General features: G+C 38.4%; 1 long non-coding RNA gene across 1 annotated transcript in view; it reads left to right on the top strand.

Moving 5' to 3' along the window:
• Positions 1–2,529: 2,529 nt before the first annotated feature.
• Positions 2,530–10,941, top strand: part of LOC120763834 (uncharacterized) — a 58,736-nt gene continuing 50,324 nt past the window's right edge. Inside the window, exon 1 of the long non-coding RNA XR_005704141.1 lies at positions 2,530–2,791. This is a non-coding gene — a long non-coding RNA (uncharacterized LOC120763834). The remainder of the gene's footprint in view (positions 2,792–10,941) is intronic.

The following is a 10,941-nucleotide window of genomic DNA, read 5'->3' as shown; positions in this document are numbered from 1 at the left end:
TTTTGCTGCTTACAGTATGTGTTTTTAGTATTAAAGTGAACTGACATATGTATTCATAGTTCCCTCACCTACTTCCAGGCATAGGAATTAAATCAGTGACTTTAATGAATATAATTTTGTTATCTACTGTATACAGATATGACATTAAACAAATATTTAAATTTTTCCTTGTGTGAGAATGTACCTAATAATTAACAAAATTTAATAAATGTGACTATGATATATCTGATTAATTTAATTAGGGAAAAACATTCTGAAAAACATGGGCAGTTGATATAAAGATGTTTCATCAGGATTAGCTTGGCTCTTAGGTTAAAAGAAACTAATGTAGGAGGAAGAGAGCTTTTATTGTATTTTTTTTTTTAATAAACCCCACGAAAATCTTTGGATTTTCAATTTTAAAAATATTTAAAGATTTGTTTTAGAAAATATTCAGCAGTACATCAGTTGGCTGTGCAAATGATAAACACAGTGAGTCAGTAGGCTACACTAGCTTAATTATCCTCAGCAGAGAGGTAGTTTATATAGCACAGCATGGATTACTTATTCCTACATTGTAAACAGTTTTCATGACAATGGATTGATTCAAAGCCTGTTGGCATCAGTCAGTATACTCCTACTTTTATCATCAACTTCCATTCCAACTTGGAGCCTGATAACTTGGAGCCTACTGAAGTTGATGAAAAAGTTACAGCTGAGGTGATATAAGGACCTAAACAAGCTGTTCTGGAATTTGATAAACTACCTCTTTGAAAAGCCTTTTTTTTTTTTTTTTTTTTTTTTTTTTAATTCTTCTGTTAATTTTGACAGCACCCAAGCCTTGGGAGAACTTTTATTGAACAAAAGTTGATTTTGAGATCTAACTCTCTAAATGAGTGTTACTCTACTGAATGTTCAAAATGTGTCCTGCCTGTAACTATGAAGAATATGACATTGTTAGAAGGAGCACAAAAATTTGTGTATGTTTGTACATTTAAGTCGGATAGTGGAACATCCATTTAATTTATGATCTGTATACAAATAAGATATGTAATTGATTTATGTCACCATGGATCATTGGTAAAAGTGACGTAGAAAGTTCTGTAGTTTGATCTGAAGCTCAATGTTATCTTACTCCCTTTAAAGAGCATAATAGTAATCAACAGCTTGTAGCCTTTGGGGTTTGAGGTCTGTTTCCTAAATGTTTTTAAGCATTTATTGATAATGATCTTTTCAGTTTCAGGATGAATGTCACAATTTCTTTTTACCTGTAAGAGTTTTCTCAGACATGAGAACATAATTTGCTGGTCTATTTAAAAAATGTTAGTGCCCCAAAAGACTCCCAATACGGGCAGTCCGAATAAACTAGAAAGGGAAAGAATGAAATGGAAAAGTAAATTTTTTTCTGTTTCTGTGAGGTTGATACAAAATGACACTGTGAGAGCATGTAAGGTTTCTCACTGAAGATGCAGTCAAGATAGATGATCTTCAGATCACTCATTAGGATATTTGGGTGCTGGTTTTCGCAGTGGGGGAACACATCAGGTATGAATTAAAGGATGTTAATTATATATGTCCTGATTCATAGCCACGTTCTCAGAAAGTTCAAGTCTGGAGTGCAAAGAGTAAAGAAAGACTAAGTAATTTTTGTCCATGTGATGTCATATGATACAAATTCTACTTCTCTTTTTCAATTAAATCCATTTGCACTACAGTTTTTCTCTGCAACAGAATTAAAACATAAAGCTTGCGTTCTTCTTTTATATTAGCTCCAAGCACAAACTTTCTGATTATCCTCTGCTAGCATGGGTTTGAGACCAGGCCAAACCACTGTTTCAATGGGTGGGGAAAAGCAGGGGTAGGGATGGACTGACTTTCCTTTGAGCTGTGCATTTTCTAAAGGAAAGCACAGTGTTCCAGCCCTGTGATTCTGTACTTCCACAGGCCTCTGGGGTGCAGTGTCTTGATCTGACCATGGGGCTTTTTCTTCTCCGGCTATAATTTAATAACATCTGCTTGTTACTTTCTTGCTTTAAAATCAGCAGTAATAAGAGCACTGGCCCCATCATATGCTCTAGAGCTGCAAAGAAAAGAGCCCCCAGTAGTCTAATAGCAGTGGGATTGCAAACAGATTTGTGTAATTTCACAAAGTATACAAGCTATAAATATTATGTTTATTCTAAAGAAGAAATGTGAAATTTAGTCAGCAGATAAAATGTTTATTTTCTCACTGTCACATGTGTTTCTTCATCCTTTTGTGACCTTAGTGTGGCAACATCTAAATAGTTTGTTCTAAAGCACAAGATAAGCTGTGTGGAGAGGCAGGAACAGAAGTACTCACACCACACCAGGATCTTGACTGGTTGATCATCTCTTGCTACTTAAGATTAAGCAATAAGGAGAGCGGTACAGGGTATTTCCTGGGGATTAATAACTGATAGGGAGGAGTTAATGGCCTGAGGTGCAGCTGAGGGCCATTAACCCCAGCTGGTCATCAATCCTCATTAAAAACATCTGCAATGCCGTTTGCCAAACACGGTGAAGGGCAAACCAATGTTTTAAGCACCTTTGTGATTCCCCTCTCTGTTGTGTCCTTAAATGAATTCTGATTTAACTTCTGTTACCTCCTGGGGTAGATGGTGCTTTTTCTTACTGCAGCAGAAGTTCTAGTCAGCTGTGGGTTTATCTCACCAGTAGCTGTGTGAAAACTGCAGAGTTCAGACCTTTATGTGCAGGTGGGAATCCTCACTACTACAGCAGCAGAATAAGGGCTGTTTTAGAAACTCCAGCATCTAATTACATGGAAAAGAAAGTAAGTAATAAACTTTACAAAATATTGATTTGTAAAATCCAAATTTGTTTTTTAATAACGTAGTACTTTTCTGTTACAACAACAGGAATTTTTAAGGGAAGGACCCATCGTTCTTCCAGTTTTGAAGCTGTTAGATTTTATTTTACTGTGTTTCAAAAAAAATATTCTGTTTGGTAGTTTTTAACGCATGAATCACATCATAATTCTGCAAAAAAGCCGAGTATTACAAATACATTTAGATGTTAGATGACAACCATTGGAATATGTGTCTTATTATAATGAATTTGGGGTTTCCTTAGGTTTTGAAATGCATACAATTTTGTGTTATGCTGGATATTTCTAGAAAGTTAATCTTTTAAGGGAGGCCAATTGTTAGCATGGTATTTAGAATGCAGAGATTTTGTAGTTGTGCTATTGCGCTTAGTTATTCCAAATTAAGATTGTGGTAATAAAATATGAAGCTATGACAAGATTCCCGAGAGTGTTTTTGGAAACCAATAAAATCCTGAAGTCTCTTTTACAGGCCTTAGCCCTTCTTCTCATGGTAGCAATAACCTGGGTCATATGGGAGAGCTCAGTTGGCCTAACTTCGGGGGAGATGATTGTCTGTGTTCATTGCAGATGTCTATCTGAAAATCCCTAGAAAGGTCTCTGCAGCCCTTACAATTTTGTGGAGATACTATCAAATGTGATTGATAGACTTTTGGGGACAGGAGGCAGATAATGGAATGAAAGGGTATAATCTGGCAACAGCACTGTGGAATCAATGAATATGTCTTTCCTTTTTTTGACCATAGTGAGAACAGGATTAGTGTTTGGCCTTGATTTAAAAGTGTATGATTTTGCCCTACAGCTGCTGCTGAACTCTGCGCCCTGTGTATGGGCTTACAGAATCAGCAGCTCTCTTCTTCTGGGTCTATGCAAATACTGAGACACAAGTGACCTAAATGTTTGAAAGCAGGAGAGCACAGGACACTCCAGCTGGAGAAGTACAGTTTTGTGTTATATCCTTTCCTGGTGCTGTAGAAAACAAAATAAGATCCCCTTTGCAGAGACTGGGAAACTGATGAAGAATGCTGCTGACTTTCACCACCTCGAAAAACTCATCTGAGTCTGACACAGGGAAGGAATCTGTGCTGTTTCCAGGTATTACCAGGAACTTGGATATGCAAGTAGTGGTAACTGTACAGGACAGACTTGGATCAAAGAAGTAGTTCTTTGAATGCAGTCATGGAAGCCATGTCCCAATACAGCCTTGTCTTTTATTCAAAAGACTTAAGGCAAATATATATGGTGACTGCAGTAAGCCTATTTCCCCTTCCCGGTTTAGAAAGACATACCTTCAGGTGTTGCAGGACTTCACTGTTGCTGTTCAGCTGAGTGAAGATAGGCATTCACAGGCTTATTTGCAGAATCATCCTCCTGAAATAGATACAGGCTGATAGAGATTCCTATTCCATGGGAAAGTTGAAAACCTAACTTGGGTCCTTATATTCTTCCTGATTAATAACAGCTGAAGAGAAAGTCTTCTGTATTAATTCTCTGCATCCAGGACTTGGGGAGGATTCTTAACCAGTCCAAGAGTATATTGAAAGGAATTTCAGAAGAAAAAGATGTTGTGGAAAAGAAGTTTAAAGACAAGCTCTTATCTTGTACAGTCAAAAGTAGTTCACCGTGCTTATGAGAGGCTTCTGAATGCTCTTTTACTGTATGGGATGATTTGGACTTCCTTACTAATTTTGAAGTTTCATACCAGTTACCTCTGCCAGAACACCAGTCCCTTCTCCTATACTGTGTTCTTATGGCTGTAAGTCTTACAGTGGCTTATATTTTCAATTCCAGGTATCAAGAATAGAATAGTTTATAGGGTCTATGAGTACTGAAGCCAGCAAACCTGCTTCAGGTCTACACTTTGAGACTTACTCTGTAGCTCTTTTACCACAAACTGGTTTGCTGTGTAAGGCAAAATGTCTGCATTTCTGTGACTTCTGCACATGATATAAAATCTGCTGCTTTTCATGTTTCAAATGCTTTCCTGCTTGTTTCTGTTTTAAGGGACAGAGAATAAAAATACAGGCTCTAGGTTGTGCATTGGTGGTCCATTCCTCTGTGCATGTTTCATATAAATAACATCCTTGCTTGTTCTCTAGATGCTGTAGAGAAGGCACTATCTGTTGAAGGAAGCCAAGTGGGGCACTTTATTGCACTGGGAGTCATGATTGCTCAGCTGTGAGATTGCTTCCTGGAAATCTGTAGTGGAGAATCAAGCACAGTGCAGCAGAAGCCACATAGAAACGTTGTAAGTGAATAGCAGTGTTTGTGCATAGGGAATAGCTGAGGAACTTGGGGAACAGTAGTGTCCTTTTGAGCATGAGTGGTTGGTTGAGGACATACCAGTTAAATTGCTCTGAGAACCCAGCTGACATGTCAGTGTGGGTAAGGGTAAATAATACAAGTCGGAGGTGGATGGCTTCAAGGACAAAGCAAACAAGGAGACATCAGAGTTGTCCAAACATAGTGGTGTACAAAGAATTAAACTCCTTTTCTCTAAGTCCTTTGGCATCCCTGTCCAAGTTGGAAAGTCATGCGAAAGACTACCTCATGCCTTTTCTTAATTTATCCTTTATTAGTTCATGTTCTAGGAAACTAACCTTCCCTCATTTGATGTGACAAGTCTATATGGCCTTTTTTGTATTCTTCAAAAAGGCCTTCACCTCTGTTGATGTCTCAGCAATTTATTTATGACTCTACAGTGATATGTTTTTTTTTTCCCTTTTGCTGAATGCCAGTGACCATACCGTAAAAATCTCTTTAAGGCCAAGATATTAATGTTTTTGTGTTGCTGTTCACTTTTTACAATGGCTATGCACTAACTCATATTTTTTTTCCTCTTTCCTCCAAAATCTCTGTCTTGAAAGAAAGAGTGTTTTTCTTGGCTCATGGCTTAACATGTCTGTGTTTTCCTGATCAACTGACCTTGCATGTTTATTTTAAGTATGAAGTTTCAGTGTTATTATATTAATCCTGTTTCAGACTGATCATGGACTTGCTGCAAAGCTTAAAAAAAAAACCAAAAAAAACCCCAAAACCAACAAAAAACTCCCCCGAAATGTTTATTCTTTCTACACCCCAGATACCACATATGAAATGGATGTGCTGAGTCTTCTGTCTGTCTTGTGTATCTCCTCCTGTATAGTACAGGTTTTTCTGCCTTTGCCTTCATGCTGAGTAAATTTTGCACTTCAGATTCTCAGTATAAAATGTTGACATCGTTGTAGATTTCTACTGTGTGACTATGGTGTGGTTTATTTTTATTTTTCAACTGTAGCTTTCAAGACAGGAGAAGTTAAAGAATTTTGGTAGGATAGTGGTACACTTGTGCTGCTTTGGCAGTGGTGTGCAGGAACTCTGGTTTCAGTGCCAATACTCTAGATTTATGCTTATTGTAATGAGAAACCAAATCAATGTGTTTTTCTAGCTAAGTATTTCAACAAGATATTTCAGTGGCCTAGGCAATATAATTACTTGCAATAGTAGAAATCAGCTCCCTTTGAGTTTATGTGGTTCTGCTATACTTTACATAGCTGTAAAACAATTATTATATGCCATCATCAAAATATTCTTCAGCGGTTAGAATGTTCCCTATGCTTCCAGCTTTCACAATAACATGTTGTGTTGAGGATCTTATTAAGAATATGATTAATGGTTGAAGCACGCTGGATTTCTTATAATCCCCAAGTAACTGTTGAATGTTGCTCTTGTTTCACAGCTGTGTGAAATAGCCAGTCTCATACCTGAAAGCATTGGCTGGAACCTAGTTGAGCAGAACATTTGAAGCTCAGCTCAATTCTTGTTTATTTGTTGGAAAACTTTCTTGTTAGCAAAAGTTTATTTCTGTCTCCTTTCCAATCAGTGTAATGGATCAATGTGCAGAAAATGACACGCTGAGGCAAGATGCCGCTGAGTGTGGACAAATATTTAGAGATAAACAGAAGAAACTGGATGTGTTCAGAAGAATGTCACCTTCTTAAGCCTGGAATGTTTTCTTTGCAACATTTTTAGAGCAGTGGGATTTCCGTTCAGCAGGATCTGAGATAGGATTGACATGAACTCTCGTGGTGTTAAGGTCAGAATTGTCTGCTTCTTAGTTCTGCCTTTGAGCTGCGTATCTTGAAAGCCTTGCATCATCGGTCTTGTGGCACTCTGCTTGTCAGGATTTCAGATTGTGTCGCTGTGCAGCAGACCTGCGAAGCAGGCTCTCTTGGGAATGGCAAATTTTGCAGAGCTATTGAATTGGATAGCTCAACTAGAATTTCCATGCTTTATGCTCTCATGCCAGGAACCAGATGAGATTGGGTTTCGTGTGGGTTTGGCCTTGTCTCTATAGAAGGGATCTTGGGGATCTCAGAGGCTGGATTTAAGGAATGGCAGACCTGGGAAGAGTTTCCAAGGTCAGGACAGTATGCCTAATGGGCCTGATTGAAAGCTGTAGATACAGCATGCCTATGTACCTGATCAAGAAAACTGAGGGTATCACTTAATATAGTAGCAGATATTTAAGGAGGAGAAGAAAAACTAGCAATACTTAATTTCATTGAGGTTCTGGAGTGCAGGAAGTCTTCCCTGGGCAATATGACTGAGTTTCTCTATTGTGTAGAGGCTAATGCTTCCATATTTTAGTCTCGCTTGTCCTGGAGTCCGGTATTTCCTGTCACTGGGAATGCCTGCTTTTCTGTAACTTTAGGTGCCACCCAACATCCAAATGTGTTGCACATAAAACTCTTCCCACTCCCACCAAATTTTTATAGGGATCCTGACTTTGCAAAACTTCTTTTTTGTTGTTTTTGTGGCACTTAAGGTATAATTTTACTATTTCTTTGACATGTGAATAGAGAATGCATCTGATATGCATGGTAGAAAATTTCAGCAGATACCTAGGGATAGGATTACTGTGATGCATTTAAAATGATTACAGCTGTTGGAGGTGAGGGCATTTCCTGCTGAGAGAATTGGAAAAACTTCTGGGTATGATTCAGTGATAGGTGTAGGAAAAGATGTATTTTATTATATTTTTAAATCAAAGTTGCAGAAGAGAGCCAGGATTGCTGCATGTATTGCAGCATGTAGCTTCAAAGAGGAAAAAAAGAATAGTCTCATTCCTCTGCTGTTTCTGGGGGCTAAGGGAGTAAATGACCTTCAGCTTTATGCAAATAGGATTGCAGTTTGTAAATGATGATAGCCATTTAAAAACAAAATAATCACACTTTTCTGGTTTTTGGCAAATGCCTTGTAGTATGCAAACGGTCTGACAATACTGTGTACCTTAACAGCATATTTAAGCACCAAAATATTTCATATAAATTTGAAGACTTTGTTCTTGTTTACCCCAGCATGAATCAGGAGTATGTACAAAGGCAGGGGAGTTACTGTCACATGCAACTAGCGTGAACCCATAATAAGCTCCAAAATATTGTAGATATTAGAAGGCACTAATATATATTGTTGATTATAATTCCAGTCACTGGTTATAAACCTCATGAAATGAATTGCCTCATTTATAATGCATACCATGGGACAACATCTAATTTGGTGACAAGCATGGAGTCTAGCAAAGATTCAATAGAAATATCTGCTTAAATGACCATGTTCTCACCTAATTACATACATTTTCTAAAGCTTTGTTATTTAATATACCTGTTGTTATTATTAAATTGAATTTCACACCTTTAAAAATTCTAGTGAATCAATGTCCTTTTCTCTGTGAGATGCAAGGTTAGTGTTTATTTTAAATTGTGACTTTTTGTGAGAAAGATAAGAAAATCAACATATGCTGTTATCACTCCTCACTTTTGAAATAACAAGGTGAGGGCTATCCTTGAAAAGTAATTGATATTCCTGTACGGGTTGAAACTGATATACAAACAGATAAACAGAATCCTTCTAGTCTATGCATTAGCTGAAAATGCCATACCAGTGGTTGTCTTATGTGGCCTCCAGTTTCAGACCAGACCTTTGACCTTTTGGACCATTCTGCTGGTTTGCTCTGGCCATTTCAGATTGCCTTGGGCCTATGCAATTTTAGCTGTATAAGCAGACCACAGAAGTACTGAAGTGATGCTGTCTAAGTTTATGTTGTGCAGTGGGTTAACCTTGGCTTGACACCAGGTACCTGCCAAGCTGCTCCATCACTCCCCTTCACAGCAGAACAGCGGGGAGAAAATAGGATGAACCCTCATAGGTCAAGGTAAAGGCAGTTTAATGAAGAAAAAGTGAAGGTTGTGCATGTGCAATAAAAGGTAAAATAAACAAAACAACCCACAACAACAAACAAACACAACTCCACCCCCCCCAAAATATAAAAAAAAATAACAACACACCAATAAAAATCCAACAAAAAAACCAAACCAAAATATTTAATTCTCTACTTCCCATTAGCAAGTGATGTCCTGTCACTTCCCTGGAAGCAGTTGCTCTGGAAGGAAAGTGCTGTAAATAACAAATACTCCCCTGCCATTTCCTCCCCTTTTAATTTTAATTTAGCTTTTATATCTGCGCTGACTTCATATGGTGTAGAATATCCCTTTGGTCAATTTGGGTCAGCTGTCCTGGCTGTGTTTCTGCCCAAGGTGTCTCCCACCTCCAGCTTACTGGCAATTTTTGGAGAGACAGCATTGGTGCTGTGCCAACCCTGCTCAGCAGAGCCAAAACACAGGAGTGTTAGCAGCACCTTTCCAGTGACCAATGCAAAGCACAGCTCTGTGAGGGTTGCTCTGGGGAGAATTAACTCCATCTCAGCCAGACCCAATACATTTAGCCTACTAAATGTTCCTATGAATGGGCATAGGGAAAAGGGCTCAATTATATGTGATTACTTTGCCCTTAAAATGTCACCTTTACCTTGGATAACAGCTAGCTAAAATTCCACTGCTTATCTAGATGGGCATGTAACAAGTCCACAGTCCAATGGAGGAACTTGCAATGAAATCTGGCTTTCACTGGTTGTTATGGCTAGTTAGAAAGCTTAACTAATGCTTCAATATCATTGGGAGATAATGCAGTGGTTATTATTATATGAGGTAAAGGCTGTAAAAGTATAGTTCTGTGAAGTTTCATTCCTAGATTTCTGGAAACTAGTTCTGGTCTATAATATAACTGGATCTGGTGTAAAATTCCAATACCTGTGGTCTGGTATAAAATGGTGTATTTTTAATCATTTGTTTCTATGTAATTTTGGTCATGGTTAATGGTCGTAGCAGTAATGTGGGGTATCACTGCTGTCCTGGCAAAAGCTTCAATGCTAAAGGTAGCCATGGTGGACTGAGCTGTGGAGTTGAAGCCCGCTTTCTATCTGCAGTGTGTTTGCTTTGTTCCAGTCTGTTTTACCCATGGAAATTCATTACAAACAAAATGATTATATCAGTGTTACTTTGAAGGGGGTTGTTGAGATGTAACCAATTGACTGTGTACGACTTGGTGCAAGAGGGAGGGAAATGCTTTTCCTAAATGGATGTACAAAGCTTGGAACATGAAGAGAGGTTGCTGAAACTTTTTCAGATGGGGGAATCTTATATTGCTGTTCTTGCAGAGTCACTCATTGGGTAGGAATTGTGCAAATATTTTTGTCTTTTAATTGAGCAAATACTTTTATCCTTTGAGTTTTTTATATGCATATAGGAAGTTGTGGTTTTGGGTTCCTTTTAAACAACAATTGTATTAAAACAAATAGTTCTTTCCTTTAATCAGTTGTTTGTCTTCTGTACTATTCTGGAATGCTCTCCCAAAGCCCTGAAATTCTGCACCTGCAGCAGGCTTATGCTGTAGTTACAGAACAGGTGCTGTGCCCTGAAAATATGGCCTTCAGGGGAGGTGTCAGACCCAGCTAAATTTATCTGTGTTTCTGCACAAAGGGAAAGAGGAGGGTGATAATTGCTGGAGAAATCTCTCATGTGTGGGATGGAGGCACCTATCTACCACACTGACCTGAAGTTGCTGCTTACCAGGTGCTCAGATTTGGGATGGTGTGTAGAGTCTGCTGAGGCTTGTCTCTCTTTTTGACTGTCACCTCCTGCTGCATACCCATCTGAGCATCAGTGGTACTGCCAGGGTGTGCTGAGTGTACCAAGATTAGCCACAAGGTTTTGGGACCAGGA

The sequence above is a fragment of the Hirundo rustica genome, chromosome 1 (genome assembly GCF_015227805.2).
Source record: "Hirundo rustica isolate bHirRus1 chromosome 1, bHirRus1.pri.v3, whole genome shotgun sequence".
NCBI lineage: Eukaryota > Metazoa > Chordata > Aves > Passeriformes > Hirundinidae > Hirundo > Hirundo rustica.
The sequence above is the reverse complement of the archived record's forward strand: the minus strand, read 5'-3'. Positions and strand labels throughout refer to the sequence as shown.